The sequence below is a fragment of the Oncorhynchus keta genome, chromosome 36 (genome assembly GCF_023373465.1).
Source record: "Oncorhynchus keta strain PuntledgeMale-10-30-2019 chromosome 36, Oket_V2, whole genome shotgun sequence".
Classification (NCBI taxonomy): Eukaryota; Metazoa; Chordata; class Actinopteri; order Salmoniformes; family Salmonidae; genus Oncorhynchus; species Oncorhynchus keta.
The window spans coordinates 6,278,769-6,305,152 of NC_068456.1; the positions used below are offsets into that span (position 1 = coordinate 6,278,769).

A 26,384-nucleotide genomic window follows, 5' to 3' on the forward strand; every position below is an offset into this window, starting at 1 on the left:
GACAATAAGCACACAGATGAGCTTCCCTGAGACGGTTTCTGACAGTTGCATAAATCCTATGCAAACCCACATTTTCATCAGCTGTCCGGGTGGCTGGTCTCAGACGATCCCCCAAATGAAGAAGCCAGATGTGGCTTGCCTGGTTATACGTGGTCTGAGGTGAGGCCGGTTGGATGTACTGCCAAATTCTCTAAAATGACATTGGATGCGGCTTATGGTAGAGAAATGAACATTCAATTATCTGGCAACAGCTCTGGTGGACATTTCTGCAGTCAGCATGCCAATTGCACGCTCCCTCAACTTGAGACAACTGTGGCATTATGTTGTGTGACAAAACTGAACATTTTAGAGTGGCCTTATTGTCCCCAGCACAAGGTGTACCTGTGTAATGATCATGCTGTTTAATCAGCTTCTTGATATGCCACACCTGTCAGGTGGACTGATTATCTTGGCAAATGAGAAATGCTCACTAACAGGGATTTAAACAAATTTGTGCAAAAGAAATGTAGAAAAATAAGCCTTTTGTGCGTATGGATGCTCTTTTATTTTAGCTCAAAGCATGGGACCAACAGTTTATATAATTTTGTTCAGTATACATTAACACAATATTCCCCACAGGCCTTCAATTACAGTAAATCAAATCCTTATTGAGTACATGATCAAAATCTCATTGGTAATTGGGTCGCAGAACTCTGTCTTTATCCCATCTGTTTTGAGGTCAGTTGATTTGATCTCTGCTGTTTGTAGCTCAATTTCTCAGTGGTATGACCCACAACCCATCAGAAGGGACTCTTGAGGGCCTGCAGCTTAGACCACAGCTGCTCGATGGGGATATTTGGCAAGTTAGGGGGGTATCTGACTAGCAGGTAGGAGCCCCCTGCGATAGACACTGCAGCACAGAACAACAGGCCTTGGTTGATCACCTGAGGGGAACAAGATAATCAACTTTTTATTGATCTCTAAGGCTTTTGATACAGTTGATCATGCTATACTAAGGCAGAGATTGTCGAGTGTAGGTCTTTCAGAGCATGCAGTTGCAGTTGCATGGTTTGCGAACTATCTGTCTGATAGAACTCAGTGCACTCAATTTGATGGGCTTATGTCTGTTAAATTGTCTGTCTTTAATGGTGTGCCTCAAGGCTCTGTACTTGGTCCTCTCTTATTCACTATTTAAATACATGATTTAGACAAAAATGTCAAATGCTGATGATACTGTTATTTACTGTTGTGCCTCGTCTCTTAAAAACGCTTTATAGAACTTGCAAACTGCTTTTTATACTGTTCAACATACCTTGTGTAAATTGAAGCTTATCCTCAATACTGACAAAACTAAACTAATGGTGTTTTCTAAAGCAAGAAATAGACCTCTGAACCTTTCACCTATTACTACCTGTCTATCTTGGAATTTTAATTGATGACGGCCTCTCTTATAAATAGCATATTCAACAACTTACAAAACAATTGAAGCTGAAATTGGGATTTTATTTTAGGAATAAGGCCTGTTTTTCTTTTGAAGCCAGAAGGAGGCTAGTATCAGCTACATTTATGCCTTTACTAGACTATGGGGATATTTTATATATGAATGCTTCCGCTCAGTGTTTGAGATCAATTGACACCCTTTACCATGGCACTTTAAGATTTATTTTAAACTACAAAACTCTTTCACACCACTGCACTTTGTATACTAGGGTTGGCTGGCCTTCTCTAGTCACTTGTAGGCTCATGCACTGGTATACCTTTATTTACAAAGCCATTTTGGGTTTACTACCTTTTTATTTTGACATTTTTATTGTTCAGAAATGTGGTGGGTACTCTCTTTGTTCGTAGGACTTTATCCTACTAACTGTTCCAAATGTCCGAACTGAATTTGGTAAAAGGGCTTTTATGTACAAAAAAACAGGCCATCGTCTTGGAACGCCTTACAAAATACTTTTCAACTGGAAGAACTTGTCCCGATTGGTATTTTTAAATCACTGATGAATGATCTTGAGACTGATTCCCTGACCTGTCAATGTTTTTAATTTGCGTGTACAATGTCCTTTCTTACTTTGTCTTGCCAGTGCCAGTGTTTTACCACCTTATGGTACCTTGTCCTGGTAAATGTAACCTGGGAACAGTGTATGGTGAGAGACAGAGATGTATACAGAAACACACAGAAAGAGAGTTTTAGAATGCTTCGCAGTAATGAACACTTAATCATATTAAAATGTATTCAATTTCATGTATTATCCAACTGGACTTAAATGTACTAGGAAACACTCGCCATGGTGTATAAGGGAATTATTGTCCTTGGCATGATAATGTGAAGGAAAATGTCAACGTATTTTCAGAACAGGAACCAGTTGGAATTGACGTGTTCCCGCCATCTAGAAGGATGCAAAATACATCTGTTAGCAAATCAAACCATCTGTGCTCATCGTAATGAAAAGGCCATTATTTCTCCCGTAATACATGTCGTTGCAGTGACATTCACATGCATTACCTGCAGTATCATACACCTTCTGCTTTTTTAGCCTTCAACATTTCACCCCCACAAACAAACAAGCTCATTAAAGACCAATAGGTGCCAATTTTCACAAGTATGTCCATAGAGCGAAGGCTACCTTTTACTCTGTAGTCAGCTGTTCTTATGATTCGGAAGGACTCTTGCCAAGGCGTTGTGGGTGTGTGTCTTCACGTGTGTGTGTGATCACTGGGAAGAATGGCTACAGCGCCAATGTGACCGTATGCACGTGGAGAGTAACACCAAGACCAATTACTGTCTGTGTGCACAGATAAATTAATTAAAAGGATGGATGGTTAGAGAAAGCTGGCTTCCTGTCAATTACTCTGGACTCAACCAACCCAACCCAAGTACAGGTAAATATGTTCCTGCTCTGCCTGTGGATATTCGCTCTGCATATTTTGGAAGACAAGAGCTATAAAATTGAAACGACAGTAATAAGTTGCGCTAATTGTGTCAGAGAGCCTTTGGGAACGGGGGATACCTACAGTAGTTAGTTGTACAACTGAATGCATTCAACTGAAAAGTGTCTGAATCAGACAAGGTAAAAATCTGTCAGCTCAGGGATTCGATCCAGCAACCTTCCGGGTTACTGGCCCAAAGCTCTAACCACTAGGCTACCTACCACCCTGTCTTAGTGGGTTTGTGTTATCTTGTCTTCTTGGTGCCACTAATTCATTCAGCGGCGCTTCATTAAATGCTGGAGATTATAGATATTAATCCATTTGTAAAAGCCATAATTGTGAAATGATGTTGAATCAATGAGAATGGCCGTTACTGATTGAGGCAGACAGAGGCCAAGGTAAGTAGATAGTCTATAATGTTATACAGATATGATATTCAGCTCACATTGGACCGCTGTAGTTCAGTTGGTACGGCACGGTGCTTACAATGCCAGGATAGTGGGTTTGATTCTTGGGACCACCCGTATGTAAGAAAATGAATGCACTCCTGGCTGTAAGTTACTTTGGATAAAAGTGTCTGCTAAATGGTATATATATATATACATATATGTGCCTTCATTAAATTGGAAGGTCATCACCATCCCTTTTCTAAACTAAGTGTTTCATTACCTATATGGAACTTTTCATCATATAGTTCTATAGATCCAGTGTCGCTGAAATCTGGGCGTACAGTTTGATCACTGTAGTTGTTGTTACGGATACAGGTATCCTGTGTCTGTGTGTGTATGTATCCTGTGTTGTTTTCTCTCCTTCTCCCCTCACAGGTGAAAATCATCACTCCCCAATCAGTCACCAATCCAATCATCAATCAGAAGACACACCTCCTCCTGTTTCCTACCCAATCACAGTTCCTTTCCCTTGGTTTAAAAACCCCATCAGTTGTTTGCTCTAGAGCTCAATCTCTCTGTAAATGCCATGTCTGTAGGAATCTGTGGTTCACTCTCTTGCTGTATTGACCTCTCTTTTGTTTGAGCACCTCCATAGCACTTTGTGGTCACCTGTGAGTATTGTTATGGTGTTTGTTTGCTGGTGGGAAAAGGGGAAACCAAGACAAGTCGCCCATGGGCATACACTACCCGTAGGTAGACTTTGTTAAATACACTAGTTAGAACTGGGTGGACCACCCACTCTATTTTTGGTTAGTTAGTTAGCTATTGTTAAAGTAGGCTAGTCTAGCTTAGGGGTGTTTTTCAATACTTATTGTTTCTTTCCTTGGGTCCAGCTCAGCCCCTTTTCCTGCTTCCCCCATTACCGTGTTTACAAATAAACCTTGAGTTTGATGGTAGATTTCAGTTGTCGTAGTTATTTCATTCGTTTACTTTGTCACAATTATAATTTGCATGAGTTATGTTCGGGTCTCATTACCATCCCCCCCTAGACTGTCGGGCCAAAAGGGATTCGTAACAGTTGTGTATGGCAAAATTGGGTCGTATTCGTTAGGCACCAAATGAAAGACAAAGAGGAACTACTTGGACTTCATTTCTGTTTTCCAAAGCAAAACATTTTAAACAGTTTTTCTGTAGCATGCCTTAATGAATAGCCTCAGACCCTGGTGATTGATTTTTCTTTTAAGTACTAATATCTAAATGGCTACGACGTTACTTCAACGTAGTTGTACATGGCCAGGTCTGCCATAGCGTGGTTGTCTGGGACTCTGACTCTGGTGTACTCAGGCAGAACAGCACCTGAAAAAAAAAAAAGAGAAATATAGCTTAGCATGAACAGATTATATGTAATTGGTTAGAATGGAAATTTGTCTACCTTTTCCAAGCACCCTCAGACGCGTGCATGAAATGAAACATGGATATTCTGCGCCACTAACAAAACAAACTCATTTAGCAGGCATCAAGGGGGTACGTGGATGCTGACGCTCTGACTTTCAAAGCGTATTTGCCTTGCCGTCTGTAATATTACGTGTGTTTACTCACTGAAGTCTTCGTTGAACTGGTCCATGGTTTCGTTGAAAACAAGGCAGTCTTCAAAGCCCTGAACGATGTGTTAACAACATGTTTCAAATAACATCGAGTCAACATATCTTATATTAACAATTAAATGGCACTGAGCAGTTGTTTTGACCCAAATGCGAATTACAGTGAATGCATCAATAGGATAGAGTATGTATGTGGTTGAGTGGCATACAATTAACCTATGACCTTAGCATTGCTAGCACCATACTCTTAGCTGATCCACAAGAGACCACGGAGGTCTCATATCTTCCACCCTCCTCTCACTGTCCCACTCTGTGTATATACTACATGTATTTCTACTTACTGCGTTCATCCCCTGACCGTAGAATGGTACCACAGCGTGGGCTGCATCGCCCATAAGGACGCACTTGTCACCAAAGTGATGTGGGGAGCACTTCACGGACACCATGGCCTGGGCCGGCAGATGGAAATAATCCCTCTTAAGAGCCTCCCTGTGAGACACAGAATGACCACTATGACATTGATATGCATAGTGTGGTACGTGCTGGTTTCTCACATACAGCTGCACTATACTACCTCATCCATGCTCTCTTTTCAACCACTGTATCTCATAAGAGGAGAATATAATCATATTCTTCAGGCTTGCATTGGCAGAGGAGTGCAGCTAGGACTTCAAACAACACACTGAGCTAGGGGTGTTTTATTGTAGGTGTAGCATTCTCTAATTGAAAATAAATAAGCAAATTCAACTGTGAATTTAGACTGTGGGTGAATCGAAAAGTAAACAGCAATTCAGCCTGCCTCATTTCAAATCAACCCTGAAAGTACCTAGTTACACACCTCAGCTGTTTCCCCCGTCCATGTCCCCCACCCCGTCCATGTCCTATCTCACTATCAACTGCAGCTTGCTGTTCAGTTCAAATTGAAAACTCAGCTCCCCAGGCCACGTGAAGTTGGGTCAGTAATTACACGCTCGAGAGACAGTGGCTGTTTGAGCTGTCCTGATGCAGGAAATTGATAGGGAGAGAGAGGGATGAAGGGAGGTAAGGATGGACAGCAGGATGGAGGGACGGGGAAGAGAAAGTCACTTACGCTCATATTAGTGGGATGGCATCGGGAAAGTATTTCTGGAAAAACTCGATGACCTTGTCGCCCGTGGTAACTTTCTCAAACTCCTCAAATGGCATGAAGAGTGTGCAGGTGAAAGTCTTGTCCTAAGAACAAACAATATGGAGATTAACGTAGTAAGCCTGAACATCTGGATCAAAAAAGGGGTTTTGGTTGTGGGAGTGGCGGAGGGTTCAAGTTAACTTCCTGCAATTCTATGCCTTTTGCCATGGCTAATGCTGTGTTCTTATGCTCAAACATTTAAACAAAATCGATACTCCTGAATTCATTATTTTAGTGATTGGTAATTGTCAAATATTTATTATTGAAAAATAATCGATCACTATCTTTTCTACAGACTTTATATCTAGTTTTAGTAGTTTCAATTTAAATACAGAAATTCTTAAAAAAATTTTTATTTATTTTTTTTACCCCTTTTTCGTGATATCCAAATTGGTAGTCAGTCTTGTCCCATTGCTGCAACTCCCATACAGACTCGAGAGCCATGCGTCCTCCAAAACACAACCCTGCCAAGCCTCACTGGCTCTTGACACACTGCTCGCTTAACCCAGAAGCCAGCCACTGGCTGTGTCGGAGGAAACACCGCACAACTGGCGACTGTGTCAGCAGTCTGCTACAGAAGTTGCTTGAGCGCGATGGGACAAGGACATGCCGGCCGGCCAAACCCTCCCCTAACCCTGACGACACTGGGCCAATTGTGTGCCACCTCATGGGTCTCTCTGTCACGGCTGGGATCGAACCCGGGTCTGTAGGGACGCCGCCACTTGGGAGGCCGTGTTTTTTAAATTTTTTACACTATGCAGTAAAAAACCTGATTGTGTGAAATGAGAGCACTTTCTTATTAATGAGGATTCAGTTAACCATGCTCTCAGTAACCTTGTCTGAGACCTGATGACTTCCGTTAACTCCCTGAGTGGCTAACATGCCATGCATCTAGTTGATGGATGTTGCTTATTGGCAAATCCATTACTTAGTCCGTTAATATGCATCAACGTCCACACCAGCATGGTCATGTGATCTGCGCTGGCCAAAATGGATAATCCACTTGGACTGATGGATGTGGAGTAGAGAGATGATGATGTGTGTTAGCAGCTGCCGGGTCAGCCCTGGCTATCCATCAGCATCAGGCCAGCCTATCCCATGCGTCCTAAGAGTGTCGTTACTGTGGAGTTTCCCCGGCAGCAGGGCATTTTTCACCGTCCTCCCAATGCACACTGGGGCCGTACTGAGTAACAGTACTAATGTACCCTTGAATTAAGTGCTTTAACCTGGCCACAAAACAGAACAGCTTTCTCTGAATCAGTCAGGCAGAACTATCATAATGGTATTAATATTAGCAGTTGTGGAGGCTGAGAGATGGGATTACTGACTATCTGCTTTGCTGACATTTTTTTTGAATGTTCACATCTGTTAAAAAGTAGGGCTGGACCTGTGGGACCCAGGGTATTTGAGATGTGAAGATGGTAAAGGTTTTGTGACTAAATAATTTATTTTTGGTAAAGTGAACATTGGGCGCTGGACCAAGAGACCTATGTTCTGAGGTCAAGGGTCAAATAACCCTGTTTACACTTACTTCCTAACGGTGATGAGTCTCTTTTGCAACATGACATACTGTATAAATACACTATGTCATTATTGTGACATATACAGTACAGCTTAGGTGTGATATACAGTGCATTTGGAAAGTATTCAGACCCCTTCACTTTTTCCACATGTTGTCACGTTAAAACCTTATTCTAAAATTGATTAAATCGTATTTTTTTTCTTAATCAATCTACGCACAATACCCCATAATGAGAAAGCAAAAACAGGTTAAAAAAAATGAACTGAAATATCACATTTACATAAGTATTCAGACCCTTTACTCGGCACCATTGGCAGTGATTACAGCCTTGAGTCTTCTTGGGTATGACGCTACAAGCTTGGCACACCTGTATTTGGGGAGTTTCTCCCGTTCTTCTCTGCAGATCCTCTCAAGCTCTGTTAGGTTGGGTGGGGAGTGTCGCTGCATAGCTATTTTCAGGTCTCTCCAGAGATGTTCAATCAGGTTTAAGTCCGGGCTCTGGCTGGGACCCTCAAGGACATTCAGAGACTTGTCCCAAAGCCACTTCTGCGTTGTCTTGGCTGTGTGCTTTGGGTTGTTGTCCTGTTGGAAGGTGAACCTTCGCCCTAGTCTGAGATCTTGAGCCGTCTGCAGCAGGTTTTCATCAAGGATCTCTTTATACTTTGCGCAGTTCCTCTTTCCTTCAATCCCAACTAGTCATCCCCACAGCATGATGCTGCCACCACCATGCTTCACTGTAGGGAGGGTATTGGCCAGGTGATGATTGGTGCCTGCTTTCTTCCAGATGTGACGCTTGGCAATCAGGACAAAGAGATCAGTCTTGGTTTCATCAGACCCGAGGATCTTGTTTCTCATGGTCTGAGAGTCCTTTAGGTGCCTTTTGGCAAACTCCAAGCGGGCTGTCATGTGCTTTTTACTGAGGAGTGGCTTCCGTCTGGCCACTCTACCATAAAGTACTGATTGGTGGAGTGCTGCATAGATGGTTGTCCTTCTGGAAGGTTCTCCCATCTCCCTAGAAGAACTCTGGAGCTCTGTCAGTGACCATTGGGTTCTTGGTCACCTCCCTGACCAAGGCCCTTCTCCCCCGATTGCTTAGTTTGCCCAGGTGGCCAGCTCTAGGAGGTGGAGAACACTGTGTACTTGGGGACCTTCAATGCTGCAGAAATGTTTTGGTACCCTTCCCCAGATATGTGACCCGATACAATCCTATCTCGGAGCTCTACAGACAATTCCTTTGACCTCACGGCATGGTTTTTGGTCTGACGTGCACTGTAAACTGTGGGACCTTATGTAGACAGGCCTTTCCAAATCATGTCCAGTCAATTGAATTCACCACAAGTGGACTCCAATCCAGTTGTAGAAACATCTCAAGGATGATCAATGGAAACAGGATGCACCTGAGTTCAATTTCGAGTCTCATAGCAAAGGGTCTGAATACTTATGTAAATACGGTATTTGTATGTTTTTTTTGTGTGTGTAGATTGATGAGGAAACTTATTTTTTTTCCATTTTAGACTAAGGCTGTAGCAAAATGTGGAAAAAGGGAAGGGGTCTGAATACTTTCCGAATGCACACTAATGTTTAAACGACACTATTTTGACTTTCTAATGAGACCATATTGTCTTTTACATTAGTTAGAGCCATTAGTTAGAGACTATTTTAGACATTTTCTCATACTGTACACACTTCACAAATGCATCTCTCCAACGTGTTTAAACTTGCCTACGCTCTATTATCAAGTTTAGCAGCTGATAATGAAGCTGAAAGGATAAATATAGTATGGACATGTGGGTAAACACAGTCTCTAATTTACACTCACCAAGTTGGGCAGAGCAATCATCATGAACGTGTTGCGTGGCCATATGTGCAGATAATTAGGCTTCATGGCAAACTGGGGGCAAAGTAAATTAAATTAGGGCATTATTACAGTATAAAGACAAACACATCATATACAATAGACACAGCAGCTTTGCATCAACCAAAAGGTGACCAACATACAAAATGAGATGTCACCCAACGCCTTATGAAACACTAGTGATACAATGAACTATAAAAACATCCAGTGCAGATCTGGGTTTAAATAGTATTTGCTTTCTTTCAAATACATTGAGCGTTTTATTTAGCCAGTGGTGAATGTGTGGGCTATGCACTTTTGGGACTATACCTTTAGTTCCATTGCACCGGGAGAGCTCATTCCATATAACCTTATTCAATATTATCTAAAAGGCTAAACTGATCCTAGCCCTGCTACTCCGAGACTGTTTTGAATATTGCCCCAGGTCTGATCCTGTGCCATGTTCTGAGCATCAGAGGACCAACCTCTCCATTGATGGGGGGCATGGTGAACTCCAGGTACCCATGAGGGATGTAGGTCTGACTGTAGTTGAAACGGCTCTGACGGAGGAACTGTTTCCGAATGGCAGAGAACGCTCCATCACATCCCACAATCAAGTCTGCCTGGATCTCTTCCTTTGCACCTTCAGCCCTAAGACACACCATACAGTACGAACATTATTCCACAGATACAGTGCCTTGCGAAAGTATTCGGCCCCCTTGAACTTTGCGACCTTTTGCCACATTTCAGGCTTCAAACATAAAGATATAAAACTGTATTTTCTTTGTGAAGAATCAACAACAAGTGGGACACAATCATGAAGTGGAACGACATTTATTGGATATTTCAAACTTTTTTAACAAATCAAAAACTGAAAAATTGGGCGTGCAAAATTATTCAGCCCCTTTACTTTCAGTGCAGCAAACTCTCTCCAGAAGTTCAGTGAGGATCTCTGAATGATCCATTGTTGACCTAAATGACTAATGATGATAAATACAATCCACCTGTGTGTAATCAAGACTCTGTATAAATGCACCTGCACTGTGATAGTCTCAGAGGTCCGTTAAAAGCGCAGAGAGCATCATGAAGAACAAGGAACACATCAGGCAGGTCCGAGATACTGTTGTGAAGAAGTTTTAAAGCCGGATTTGGATACAAAAAGATTTCCCAAGCTTTAAACATCCCAAGGAGCACTGTGCAAGCGATAATATTGAAATGGAAGGAGTATTAGACCACTGCAAATCAACCAAGACCTGGCCGTCCCTCTAAACTTTCAGCTCATACAAGGAGAAGACTGATCAGAGATGCAGCCAAGAGGCCCATGATCACTCTGGATGAACTGCAGAGATCTACAGCTGAGGTGGGAGACTCTGTCCATAGGACAACAATCAGTCGTATATTGCACAAATCTGGCCTTTATGGAAGAGTGGCAAGAAGAATGCAATTTCTTAAAGATATCCATAAAAAGTGTTTAATGTTTGCCACAAGCCACCTGGGAGACACACCAAACATGTGGAAGAAGGTGCTCTGGTCAGATGAAACCAAAATTGAACTTTTTGGCAACAATGCAAAACGTTGTGTTTGGCGTAAAAGCAACACAGCTCATCACCCTGAACATACCATCCCCACTGTCAAACGTGGTGGCAGCATCATGGTTTGGGCCTGCTTTTCTTCAGCAGGGACAGGGAAGACCATTCTGGAAGAACCTGATGGAGTCTGCAAAAGACCTGAGACTGGGACGGAGATTTGTCTTCCAACAAGACAATGATCCAAAACATAAAGCAAAATCTACAATGGAATGGTTCAAAAATAAACATATCCAGGTGTTAGAATGGCCAAGTCAAAGTCCAGACCTGAATCCAATCGAGAATCTGTGGAAAGAACTGAAAACTGCTGTTCACAAATGCTCTCCATCCAACCTCACTGAGCTCGAGCTGTTTTGCAAGGAGGAATGAGAAAAAATGTCAGTCTCTCGATGTGCAAAACTGAGAGGGACACCCCAAGCGACTTACAGCTGTAATCGCAGCAAAAGGTGGCGCTACAAAGTATTAACTTAAGGGGGTTGAATAATTTTGCACGCCCAATTTTTCAGTTTTTGATTTGTTAAAAAAGTTTGAAATATCCAATAAATGTCGTTCCACTTCATGATTGTGTCCCACTTGTTGTTGATTCTTCACAAAAAAATACAGTTTTATATCTTTGTTTGAAGCCTGAAATGTGGCAAAAGGTCGCAAAGGTCAAGGGGGCCGAATACTTTCGCAAGGCACTGTAGATGCTATTCATGATGAGCCTTATTTATGGTTAACAAAAATGTGTCATCAAATGTGATCATGTAAAAATGTCAGTGTAAATAAAGTCAGTTTGTAATTAATTATAAATAGGACTTGTGCACTAACCTTCTTCTACCTAAGTTAATCATAACTCATAATGACAAGTGAAACCTGTTTAGAATTTTTTGCAAATGTATTAAATTAAATACAGAAATCTCATTTACACAAGTATTCATACCTCTGAGTCAATACTCTATAGAAGCACCTTTGGCAGCGATTTCAGCGGTGAGTCTTTCTGGGTATGTCTCTAAGAGCTTTACACACCTGGATTGCGCAACATTTGCCCATTTATTCTTTTCTAGTAGATTTAAGTCAAAACTGTAACTCGGCCACTCAGGAAAACATTCACTGTCTTCTTGGTAAGCAACTCGTGTAGACAACCTGTTTCAGGTTATTGTCCTGCTGAAAGGTAAATTCATCTCCCAGTGTCTGGTGGAAAGCAGACTGAACCAGGTTTTCCTCTAGGATTTTCCCTATGCTAAGCTCAATTTTGTTAATTTTTATCTGTTTCTATTTATTATGTACCTGCTTCCTTCTGTTCACTCAGTCAATTACATTAGTTTTGTGGAGTAACTACAATATTGTTGATACATCCTCAGTTTTCTCCTATCACAGCCAATAACTGTTCTAAAGTCACCATTGTCCTCATGGTGAAATTCATTAGCGGTTTCCTTCCTCTCCGGCAACTGAGTTAGGAAGGACCTGAATCTTTGTAATGACTGGTTGTATTGAGACATCATCCAAAGTGTAATTCATAACTTCACCATGCTCAAAGGGATATACAATGTCTGCTTATTTTGTTACCCATCTACCAATAGGTGCCCTCTTTGCCAGGCATTGGAAAACCTCCCTGGTCTTTGTTTGAAATTCACTGCTCAACTGAGGGACCTTACAGATTGTATGTGTGGGGTACAGTGATTAGGTTGCCATTCAAAAATCATGTTAAAAACTATTAATGCACACAGAGTGGTCCATGCAACTTATTATGTGACTTTTTAAGCAAATGTTTACGCCTGAACTTATTTAGGCTTGCCATAAAAAAGGGGTTCAAGACATTTCAGCTTCCATGTTTAATTCAGTTTGTAACATTTTCAAAAAACATTCCCCTTTAGGGTATTGTGTGTAGGTTAGTGAAAAACAAATCTACATTTAATCAATATTAAATTCAGGAAGTAACACAGCAAAATGTGGAAAAAGTCAAGGGGTGTGAATACTCTGAAGGCATTGTATGCTGTTTAACACACACACACACACACACACAAGACCACATAAAATAAAATTCAGGGACACAGAGACCAACTGTAAATAATAAAGCAAGAACAAGTCAATTTTAGACAGCACTTAGTTCTCCATTTTACAAGTCAGCCCAAAATGACTTTAGAGGACGAAGAGAGAAAGCGAGAAAGAAATGTGTGTGAGAGAGAATATTAACTATTTACCTGACAAAGGTCATCGCCCCTGTTTCAGTGCTCCAGTCGAGTAGTTTGTGGGAAAAGTTCAGATTTATGTTGGGATACGTCTCTGCTGCTGCAGTTACAAAACAAAGAATTACAAAAAGATCTTATATCACGGTCATGACAAGACAATTCTCTGCCGTTGACTTACATGGCACTGCAAACATTGGGCAACAGCTAACAAAAATGCATTGAAATATTTCCTCTCCTCAAAATTACAACTAACTAATTGTAGCATTAACGTAAAAAGTGAAGAGAATTAGAAGGGGGAGAAAGTAAGGAACTGTTGGCCCTGCATTAAATAACAACATTGGTTAAAGAAAATTGTGATAGTATACTAGTTTCATTTAAAGACAACAAAAAATGTACAGCTGTGCCATATAGATTGCAAAATAGTTGGGAGGAGATTTGATGTACCAATTCCATGGTACGGGGTTTATGACCTGATACACAAAACGACACTGGATTCCAAACAAATAATTTAAATAGAGTTTTTCTATTTCAAATCAAATCAAATTTCATTAGTCACATGCGCCGATCGGTGTAAGGTCTACATAACAGACCTTACATTGAAATGCTTACTTACAAGCCCCTAACTGACAGTGCAGTTTAAAAAAATACGGATAAGAATAAGAGATGTAATTAAAGAGGAGCAGTAAAAAACAACAATATATACAGGGGGGTGCCGGTACAGACTCAATGTGCAGGGACACCGGTTAGTTGAGGTAGTATGTACATGTAGGTAGAGTTAATTAAAGTGACTATGCATAGATGACAACAGAGATTGGCAGTGGTGAGGGGCAATGTGAATAGTCTGGGTAGCCATTTGACTAGATGATCAGGAGTCATATCGTGTGGTAGCAGAGAGAACTGTCTATGACTAGGGTGGCTGGAGTCTTTGACAATTTTCAGGGCATTCCTCTGACATCGCCTGGTATAGAGGTCCTGGATGGCAGGAAGCTTGGCCCCAGTGATGTACTGGGCCGTTCACACTACCCTCTGTAGTGCCTTGCGGTCGGAGGCCGAGCAGCTGCCATACCAGGCAGTGATGCAACCAGTCAGGATGCTCTCGATGGTGCAGCTGTAGAATATTTTAAGAATCTGAGGACCCATGCCAAATCTTTTCAGTCCCCTGAGGGTGAATAGGTTTTGTTGTGCCCGCTTCATGACTGTCATGGTGTGCTTGGACCACGATAGTTTGTTGGTGATGTGGACACCAAGGAACTTGAAGCTCTCAACCTGTTCCACTACAGCTCTGTCGATGAGAATGGGGGCATGCTCGGTCCTCTTTTTCCTGTAGTCCACAACCATCTCCTTTGTCTTGATCATGTTGAGGGAGAGGTTGTTGTCCTGGCACCACACGGCCAGGTCTCTGACCTCCTCCCTATAGGCTGTCTCGTTGTTGTCAGTGATCAGGCCTACCACTGTTGTGTCATCTGCAAATTTAATGATGGTGTTGGAGTCGTGCATTGCCATGCAGTCAAGAGTGAACAGGAAGTACAGTAGGGGGCTGAGCACACACCCCTGAGGGGTTGCTGTGTTGAGGATCAGCGTGGTGGATGCGTTGTTACCTATCCTTACCACCTGGGGGCGGCCCGTCAGGAAGTCCAGGATCCAATTGCGGAGGGAGGTGTTTAGTCCCAGGGTCCTTAGCTTAACTCTCTCGGTAGGGAATGTGGTCTGCAGCTTATCATGAGAAACTCTACCTCTGGCGAGCAATGGCTCGAGACTTCCTTTAGATATCGTGCACTAGCTGTTGTTTACAAAATACATTGACCGCCACCCCTTGTCTTACCAGACGGCCCTGTTCTATCCTGCCTGTACATTGTATAACCAGCCAGCTCTATGTTGATATTGTCGTCGTTCAGCCACGACTCCATGAAGCATAAGATGTTAGTTTTTAATGTCCCGTTAGTAGTTTAATCCTCCCAATAACTTGTCCATTTTATTGTCCAAAGATTGCATGTTTGCGTGCAGAATTGAGGAAGTGGGGGTTTACTTGATCGCCTCCTATTCCTCAGAAGGCAGCCCGCCCTCCGGCCTCTCTTTCTCCACCTCCTCTTCACGTAGATCATTGAGGTCGGGGCCTGTTCCCGAGGGAGCCGTATATCCTCTGCCTCGGGCTTGTCAGAGTCGTGAAAGAAGAAAAAGGATTCTGCTAGTCCGTGGTGAGTAATCGCAGTCCTGATGTCTAGAAGTTATTTTTGGAGAGATGGTAGCGGCAACATTATGTACAAAAATAGTTTAAAAAACAAGTTACGAACAACACAGAAACGAACAAAAAAAAACACAATCGGTTGTGGGCACGTAAAATGTCTGCCTTCTGTTCCAGCACCATTTTAACTATTTAAATGATTATATAAAATTCTTGCAACCAATACTGTATATGGGGGATACAACCATCCCTGCTCTGCAGATTTTGCTGCGAAGAGACAATCATTAGATCATTTGTTTTGGTACTGTACATATATGTAGCTTGTTTTTGGTCTCAGGTTCAGGAATGGCTGAAAAATTGGAACATTTACCTGGAGCTAAATCTACAAATAGCACTGCTGGGTGATTTTAAAAAGTCATAGTCAATTGATCAATAATATAATAATACTCTTAGCAATAATGTGTATTTTTAAATTACAATCTGTAGAAATGATGAGAATAGAAAGGTTCAAAATGTTTGAACCATCACAGCACAGTTGAAAAATATATGTCAAATAGATATAGAAAACTGGATGTTCTTCAGGGATAGATGGGAGGGGTTGAGGGTAGCTGAAGGAAGGGACTAAAAACAAACAAAAGATAACCATTGTAAAAAATATACTGTGTCCGTAAAATGTATATAGTAAGTGTTGTTGTCCATTAGTTTACTCCAATTAGGGGAGGGGTGGTGGGGTCAGGGGAACATAATTAAGGAAAATGTATTTAAAATAATGGGGGATTGGAAATGATGCAGACAATTACATTGATGGAAGCCACAATCTATCTGTAATATTAAAGCTGATCTACCTCCCCTCCCAATTTAAAAATAAAATAAAATAAAGAATAAAGAAGTATATAAAAAAAACATGACAACCATTGCTACAGGCTTGTACATATATTGATGACTGTCAGTAAACACAGTCGACTGCTGTTACATGACTTTCACATGTTAACTTTTTGTTCGGGAGAGCAAGGATCGACGATATAAGCCTGTTATACGACATGCACTAGTCTACTAAAACAATGAGTATAGAGCTTCTTGTGTGCGCATGTCAACAACATTTTAGTACTGTGTGTAGGCTAGTGACACAATCTCAACCTGATCCATTTTAAATTCCAGCTGAACCACAACAAAATGTGGAAAAGGTCAAGGGGTAAAAAATACATTCTGAAGGCACTGTTAGTGGAAAGACACAATGTCTATATTTAACCTAAAACTTTACAAAGAGTTTTTAGACAATACTTTTTACAAGTACATAAGATAAGATCAACTTTTCTTCATCTTAATCATCTATCTTCGAAATGGCAGATGGACATACAGGTAGACAATACAAGATTAACCTATTTTCCCATTCAAAATGAGTGGATAAGGACACAGCTTTTCAATAAGTACATGCAATATTGAGGCTCTGACATGCTCTCCAGGACTCATGGGAATAAGGAATTTCATTCTCCTACCTGACAACAGTTCTTTGTTGAGGATAGCTCTGTCGAGAGACAGGATGTACTGAAAGGAGATCAGGATGTTACTGTAACTCTAAACTAGGCCTACACAGAATAATGTGACACGTTTACACTGACACTACCACTTTTAATACAAAAAGAGTGCATACTTCAGTCAACAAGACATTTCAAATACATTTTTGGAGGCGATGCTCGGGAGTCTAAAAAGAGTCAGTGATGGAAATGTGAGCAGGATCTGGGAGTTTGACTATTGTCTAGTAAGAAGAACTGAGATCGTAGCATGAGTAAGCCTTTGATTAAAATCACCTTTTGAAGTGTTGCACGCATGGGATAATTGATTTAGTGGAACATCTATCGGAAGTGCCCTTTTTCATCTTGTCCTTACTACTTGAACAACTGGGCAGGATAAAATCCCTCTCTTTCCTCCCCCCCTCCACCCACCACCATTCTCTACCTAGCTGGCCTCCCATTATTATTTTCCATCCCTTTGTTCTATGTCTGACTGTGCCTTTTCTCTTTTGTTTCTCACTTCTCTCATCTGCGTTGCCCCCCGACATCCTGTCTTCACCACTTCTCTTAATGAGAGAGGGATTACTGATCGTAGTTTTTCCTCTTTAAAAGGCAGAAGACAGAGGATAAAACCCTAGACAACATCAGACACATCACAGCTATGTGTACACAAAAGGGATTTCCTCCCTCCGTCATCACATTGCAGCGTACCTGTCCTGACCTGCGCATAACCTTTATACTATGGGGTGGAATTACAGCTCATGTCATCTATCATGGTTACAGAACTGAACGTGTGACAGTGTTGGGACATTTCAACAACACTGGACCAGACCTGGGGTCAAATACCATCATTTTAAATACTTTAGCTGTGCTTCATTAAGCTTGCTTGTTGAAATTCCCCCCAAATTTGCTAACGCCACCCACCTGGAACTCCGGGCAGGCTAAAGCAAATGTTCAAAGTATTCTAAAGAGTACATAGTATTTGAACCCATGTCTCTACTGGTCACGGTGGGCTTCTGAGGTCAAGGGAGGTGCCATGTACATTGGGTGTACATTATGGGGTATATGGAATTGTTTTAAGAAGGTTATACCAAGTATAATTTTGCTGTTTGATTTTTAATTTTGAAGTATAAAATATATATAAAACAATTATTTGATGAAACCTTATTTTTGTCCTTATTGCTATTAGCCCCTACAAACACATTGAATAACACATTCACTACATGGAACAACAGATAGTTCCCCCCAAAAAGAAAAAGTTTGAAGTTTGTTCTGAAGTGTCTGTCCTATATCTGAGAGATGTAAGAAAGATCAGGAAACATTTGTTATTTATTTTTTTCATCTATTTAACCCCTTATTTTTGGCACTAAACTGTATCCATATATGCTTCCATTAATCTTTTCAACTTGTACCAGGGGACATTCAGACAAGTCTTCTGAGGCTTGTGGGCATCCTAGAGCAAAACAACCGACATGTATGTGTTTGTAAGAGCCTCGCTTTTCAACAGGGGGGTCAAATCAGTGTGTAGCCCAAACTGTTCAGACACTCGACCTTAGGTTAAACTATTTATGTGTATGTGACCAATACAATTTTATTCGATTTATTTGTTTAACTGACTATTCACACTCTAAGAACCTAAGACAGATGTTAATTTGAAATATCAAGTATTCTGGGATTGAAATAAAGGCCTGCTTCATTTCAGGCATTTTCAAGATGAAACACAACTCTCATTCCATTTTCTCCCTGTTGCAAACAAGTGTAATGATTTTCCGAGTACCGTTGGGATGGAAGAGGTCCTGTTGATTCAGATAGTAAATCCGAGGCCAGCGACCCATGCTTGTGTCTCGGTGCATGTTCTATGATGAAAGAGTGCTAAAGTGGCCTGTCTGTCTCTCGAACAACAACGTTTCTGGAATCTGTGCTGAGCGCTGTTATAATTACTGTTGATTATCGGTCATTCTCGAATTGGGGATTGTGGGATTTGCTTCCATTGTCTTTTTTCCCAAAATGCCATGCCACAATTCAATAATGAGCCTTATGCTACAGCGACAAAGTGATAACTAAGAGAGAGTGGGAGTGACAAATGTAGCCTCTCATCAAGTCTGCATTTAAGGTACTGTAATTATACATCAGTAATGCAAAACGCTGACAGACTGCTGCTTTACAAGATAATGGCCATCCTTTGTCTTGCTTGTCAAATGTATTAATAATCTATCTAATGGGATTTGCATTGTGATGTGTGTAGGCAGTGCAGCAGCAGAAATTACCTGGCCTTTCTTGCCATAAGGAATGGGAGACTGTGTCCCATTCAAAGCGTGGATCATTCTGGAATGCATGGGAATTCCTTTGGAGACAACCTGGAGAAGAAATCAAAACGGGTCAGATTTTCCTCGTGAACAGGGACCAAGGTCGCTTTTACAGCTCAGGTCCTGAATTACAGATTTGACAGAAAATATACGCATCAAAACACGAATACAAAATGCACATTATTGGTGTATCGACAACAATAACGTGGTGAAGACAAACCTAGCGAAAAAGGAATACATCGCTCAGTTCTCTAACAATGATTGGCAAAAATGTTCAAAACACTATCTGTTCGGCCATAGTTCAGGAGAGTGTATATTCTTTGCTCTAAATATGGCCTACCTAAGTTCATTCTGTCCCTTATCATGACTGGCCTTGAAGTTTTATTTAAAAAGTTGGCGAAGCAAACCTGACCCTGTCATGCTGAAAAGTAATTGAAGTGTAAAACAACCTTCTGACGCAGTGCCTGCTGAGCCATACGTAACACTCTAGGTGCGCTAAATGCGTGCCCACTAAAATAATATAATAGCTTACTTCAGTTGCCAGAATATAACACTTTAGAGAACTGTAAGTACAGGGGCCCAGCCCAGATGTACCCATGGGGCTTGGGTACAGGCACTTCAAATATTTCATCATTATGTACACATCAAAATAAAATCAAAGAGTGGTTGCCTGCTTCCGTTTTCATCTCTTATATGGTCTTGAGACTAGGAATTCAAATCAAACGCATTCATAAAGCCCGTTTAACATCAGCAGATGTCACAAAGTGCTTACACAGAAACGGCCTAAAACACGGCCTAAAACGCAGCCTAAAACCCTAAACAGCAACCAATGCAGATGTAGAAGCACGGTGGCTAGGAAAAGGCAGGACCCTAGGAAAAAACCTGGAAGAAGGTACCAGGCCGAGGGGTGGCCAGTCCTCTTCTGGCCGGATGGAGATTATTAGAGTAACTGGTCATTAAAGCCAGATGACCAGCAGGGTCAAATAATAACCACAGTGGTTGTATAGGGTGCAACAGGAGTAAATGTCAGTTGGCTTTTCATAGCTGAGCATTCAGAGTTCAAGACAGCAGGTACAGTAGAGAGAGAGAGAGAGAGCGAGAGAGAGACTTATTAACGAGGGTAAAAGCTGCCAGTACAGTGTGTCTTCTGTCTGCTTTGGAGAGATTTTGAGGGGGGGGGGCATGGTTACTATGTGGCGATTTATTTCAAGCTGAAAGCAAACAGCCCCTGAGTCAAACCTGGATGTCATTTGTGAGTGGAGAGAGACTGGGAACTGTGCTCTACTCCACTCCTACAGCTGCGTAACGTTACAGAAAACGTTATCCCCCCAGAGTGGGTGTGTGATGCGCCTGTATCGTATAACAAGAATAACTTTTATATGAAAGAGGGTGTTTGGTCATTAAGCAAACCAGCAGCGTTACGACTTGGATCACTTTGTTTTTGTGGAGAGAGAGATATTTCCCACAGTGGTAGCCAACGACGGACAAACCTGGACAACATACCGTGTCTTCCATTCCCACGTGCTTCAAAGCCTGGCGACCCCTGTGAGACAGAACTAGATTGATGCTTCTTCCTTTGACTATTTTGGCTTGGCGGATATCTGGTCAGGATCATAGATGGAAAGCAATTTCAAACATTAAAGCATTATGAGACTCAAATCTAACATACACAAGCACCTTCTAATCAGAGTTTATTTGCACGTGCACAGGATGTAAATGGTACAGTGAAATTCTTACTCGCAAGCTCTCCTCAAAAGTACAGTACACTTCATCAAAAATTAACAAATAAGTCATAAAAATAGTGATGTTGGAAATACATACACAAAAATATACAGTATAAACTATAAATTGTGCTAAAGTGATTAGTGACCTGGTTGAGCTGCTTGTCAAACCAAATGTAATATGTCTGCATCTGGTGACTGCTTGTGAAACCAGTGTCATATATATCAAATGGTAATAACTTATTTTGAAACTAAAATGTATGTTTAGATTGCTGTGTGATAGCTACCAAGACAAAGCCATTGTGCTTTGTTGTTAGGAATATTGTAGTGACTAATGACTGCACGCAGTGCATACTTCCCGAAATAAATGCAGACTGCTTTGTAGCTATTCAATATCAGAGAAAGCGCTTAATATGTGGCATAATCAAGTGTTTACCTTCTCGAGATTCAAAAACTTCTACTTGAAAACCTCTTTGCAAAGTAGCAGGCATTCAAGTTGCCGACCTGAGAGAAAGAGTTGAATGAGTCTGTTAAAGCCTTACATATTTTTTGCATTAGTTCATGGTGGAGGCAGCATCTATTTAAATGGTTACCTCTTGTGATAAAAATGGAAATGGATAAAAAAATATAGATTATATATGGTTACTGCAAAGTGATATCCGAGAAAGAGATCAAGAGTGAAAGATCAAAATTGTCAATTACTGGTAGGATTTACTCCTCTTTACAGGATGTTTCTCAGTGATACTACTGGTTGTTAACAACCTCAATTCTGTTAGCTATGTTATTCAGTCATGCATTTTACACCATCTATTAGGAGCGAATCTGCAGTGTAGCAAATTGACAAAGCCAAAAGTTATCCTATAACCCCAAGAAATGAGTATCACGAAATAAAAATAAATAGATTTATTTTAGAAATAGTTACATAGTTTGTTGTGCTAAGCTTTTCATAACACAGCATATATCAGCAGACTGACAGACGCTTTTGATTTACATTTACATTATCCACTTAAACGTTTACTTCTTACCAAACCACCTCCCACCACAGCCACCACTTTTTTCTTGCTGGTTGATTTGCTGTCATTGGTTGAATAATCCATTGTAGTTTACGTCGTTGTGCTGGAGTCTTGCAGAGTCCGTTTAGTCTTTTAGTGTTCTGAAATGAATTTGTGCATTAGCCAATGAAATCTTTAAAAAAAATTATCGGGGACGGTCAGGGTTTTGAGGGAGGAGTGACCCCGGAACACGTTGTGGCTTCTCTTTTCCTCACGATGCAAACAAAACACAGAGATAGTTCAGAGTTGAGGAATTTCCCATAAACAGAGAAACAGCTGTCACGTTCTGACTTTTATTTCCTTTGTTTTGTCATTAGTTAGTATGGTCAGGGCGTGAGTTGGGATGGGCAGTCTGTTTGTTTTTCTCTGATTTGGGGATTTCTATGTTTCGGCCTAGTATGGTTCTCAATCAGAGGCAGGTGTCATTAGTTGTCTCTGATTGAGAATCATACTTGGGTAGCCTGGGTTTCACTGTGTGTTTGTGGGTGTTTGTTTCCATGTCTGTGTTTTTCACCACACAGTACTGTTTTGGGTTTTGTTCATTCCACGTTTATTGTTTTTGTATTCAGTTGTTCATGTGTACTATTTCTTATTAAAAAGAACCAGGGACACTTACCACGCCGCATATTGGTCCTCCGATCCTTTTCGCCTCTACTCTTCGGAAGAAGAGGAGGAAATCCCTTACAACAGCAAGATAACAAGAGCTGCCGGATTACATACATTTGACTAACGGCTGTGTGAATGATCTGATAGGGGATTATGTTGTCATATAAAATCACTTAAATTTTAAAAAATGACTGTGCTCCAGAATCGCTAATCAAAGTTGTGCAACAAAAGAACAGGTCCATACCGATGCCTACGGACATTGGAGGAAATTACACATTTACTCTGAAATTCAACAATTGGATGCTGGTTTACTTTAAATTGCTCATACTGTACCACCGGGATCGATCAACATGGGTCTCTTGTTCCCTCGACTGGCCATGTAAGCATAAAGCCCCCACCCACACATTTCAAGCAAACATAAGAACAATATTGTTTTTACTTCAGGATACATTTAAAAAAAAAAATAATAATTACAATAGGCTAGTGGTTTTCAAACCTCTCCTCATGGACCCTTAGAGCAGGGATTGGCAACTCCAGTCCTCAGGGGCCTGAATGTTGGACAACAACCACCAGAGCCACTGCCTGTTCACACCACTACCATCCAGAAGGTGAGGTTCATCAAAGCTGGGACAGAGAGACTGCTAAACAGCTTCTATCTCAAGGCCATAAGACATAAGGCCGGTAAAACCCTGGATCATTGTTATTCTAACTTCCGCGACGCATATAAGGCCCTCCCCCGCCCTCCTTTTGGAAAAGCTGACCACGACTCCATTTTTTTGCTTCCAGCCTATAGACAGAGACTAAAACAAGAAGCTCCCGCGCTCAGGTCTATTCAACGCTGGTCCGACCAATCTCATTCCGCGCTTCAAGACTGCTTCGATCACGTGGATTGGGATATGTTCCTACAACAACATTGACGAATACGCTGATTCGGTGAGCGAGTTCATTAGAAAGTGCATTGATGATGTTATACCCACAGCAACGATTAAAACATTCCCAAACCAGAATCAGTGGATTGATGGCAGTGTTCACGCGAAACTGAAAGCGCAAACCACTGCTTTTAACCAGGGCAAGGTGACCGGAAACATGACCGAATACAAACAGTGTAGCTATTCCCTCCGCAAGGCAATCAAACAAGCTAAGCGTCAGTTTAGAGACAAAGTAGAGTCACAATTCAATGGCTCAGACACAAGAGGTATGTGGCAGGGTCTACAGTCTATCATGGATTACAAAATGAAAACCAGCTCCGCCGCGGACCAGGATATCTTGCTCCCAGACAGACTAACTTCTTTGCTCGCTTTGAGGACAATACAGTGCCACTGACACGGCCCGCTACCAAAACCTGCGGACTCTCCTTCACTGCAGCCAACGTGAGTAAAACATTTAAACGTGTTAAACCTCGCAAGGCTGCAGGCCCAGACAGCAACCCCAGCCGCGTCCTCAGAGCATGCGCAGACCAGCTGGCTGGTGTGTTTACGGACATACTCAATCCATCCTTATCCCAGTCTGCTGTTCCTACATGCTTCAAGAGGGACACCATTGTTCCTGTTCCCAAGAAATCTAAGGTAACTGAGCTAAACGACTACCTAACTGAGTAGCACTCACTTCCGTCATCATGAAGTGCTTATCACCATATCACCTCCACCCTACCTGACACCCTAGACCCACTCCAATTTGCTTACTGCCCAAATAGGTCCACAGACGACACAATCGCAACCACACTGCACACTGCCCTAACCCATATGTGTGAGAATGCTGTTCATCGACTACAGCTCAGCATTTAACACCATAGTACCCTCCAAACTCGTCATCAAGCTCGAGACCCTGGGTCTCGACCCCGCCCTGTGCAACTGGATACTGGACTTCCTTAGGGGCCGCCCCCAGGTGGTGAGGGTAGGTAACATTTATTTTCTACCAGAATTTGCAAGTAAATTCATTAAAAATCCTACAATGTGATTTTCTGGATTATTTTTTTCTCCTAATTTTGTCTGTCATAGTTGAAGTGTACCTATGATGAAAATTACAGGGCTCTCATCTTTTTAAGTGGGAGAACTTGCACAATTGGTGGCTGACTAAATACTTTTTTGCCCCACTGTATATACTGTACTCTCATTTTCTGCATCTTTATGTAATACATGTATCACTAGCCACTTTAAACTATGCCACTTTGTTTACATACCCTACATTACTCATCTCATATGTATATACTGTACTCTATACCATTACTGCATCTTGCCTATGCCGTTCTGTACCATCACTCATTCATATCTCTATGTACATATTCTTTATCCCTTTACACTAGTGTGTATAAGGTAGTAGTTGTGGAATTGTTAGGTTAGATTACTCGTTGGTTATTACTGCATTGTCGGAACTAGAAGCACAAGCATTTCGCTACACTCACATTAACATCTGCTAACCATGTGTATGTGACAAATAAAATTGGATTTGATTTGAATGGTGTCACTTTCTCCCCAGCCCCAGCTAAGACTCCTGATTCCAATAATAAACTATTTATGATCTTCCATTTTCAATGCAATTACTGTAGTTTAATCGGCTGTGCTAGGAATGGGGAAAAAGTGTGACACCACTCTGGCCTTACAGAACGACTTAATTTAGCTTTATTCCACAGTAGGTTTTTCAGACCACTAAACTAGAATGAGATTCTATTTCTATGATTCAGACTTACAGTAGTAGCCTAGCCTACTGACTTCACTGGAAAAGATTACCTGGCTGCTCTACTGTTAAATTCTACTATAGCCTATTTTTTTAAACATCAATCCGGGTTAGATCACATAGCCCAAAATCCTTTAAATAGCTTTTGTATTTACTTAACTGCTTCCTTGAAATAGCTTATCAAAATACTTGAAATAATCTATTTACTAATGTGGTACAGTCTGCGGCCATTTAGTAAGGTGGCTACCAATGCCCCCAGGGACCAAATCTAGCTGCCGGTTTCAAAGAGCGGTACACTAACCCAGACGCTTATAATAAATCCTGCTATGCGCTCAGGCGAAACACAAAACAGGCAAAACGTCAGTACAGGACTAAGATTGAATCCTACTACATCTGCTTTGACGTTTGTCGGATGTGGCTGGGCTTTCAAACTATCAAGGATTACAAAGGGAAACCCAGTCATGAGCTTCCCAGTGACGAGCTAAATGCCTGCTATGCTCGCTTCGAGGCAAGCAACACTGAACCATGCGTAAGAGCACCAGCTTTTCCAGATGGCTGTGATCATGCTCTCCATAACTGATGTGAGTAATGCCTTTAAGCAGGTTAACATTCACAAGGCCACAGAGCCAGATGGACTACCAGGACACGTACTTAGAGCATGCGCCGACCAGCTGGCAAGTGTCTTCACTGACATTTTCGACCTCCCTGACCTGTAATACCTACATGCTTCAAGCAGACCACCATAGTCCCTGTGCCCAAGAAAGCCAAGGTAACCTGTGTAAATGAGTAGCGTCCCGTAGCACTCACATCTGTAGCCATGAAATGCTTTGAAAGGCTGGTCATGGCTCACATCAACATCATCCCAGACACAGTTGACCCACTCCAATTCGCATGCCGACCCAATAGATCCACAGATGACGCAATCCCTATTATTCCACACTACCCTTTCCCACTTGGACAAAATGAACACCTACGTGAGAATGCTGTTCATTGACCATTTGTCAGGACCGACGCTGGAGAAGAGAAGCAGGTACTGGAGTCACACATTTAATTGGAACAGACATGGAACAAGACAGGAACAGCGTCAGCGGGTATACACAGACATAAGACAATCAACGCTGATGTGGGGAACAGAGTAGGGGGAACAGACAGATA

The 26,384-nt window shown here is 41.6% G+C and overlaps 1 pseudogene; it reads right to left on the reverse strand.

Moving 5' to 3' along the window:
* Positions 1-44: 44 nt before the first annotated feature.
* On the reverse strand, positions 45-21,995 carry LOC118369390 (kynurenine 3-monooxygenase-like; annotated as a pseudogene).
* Between the last annotated feature and the right edge of the window lie 4,389 nt (positions 21,996-26,384).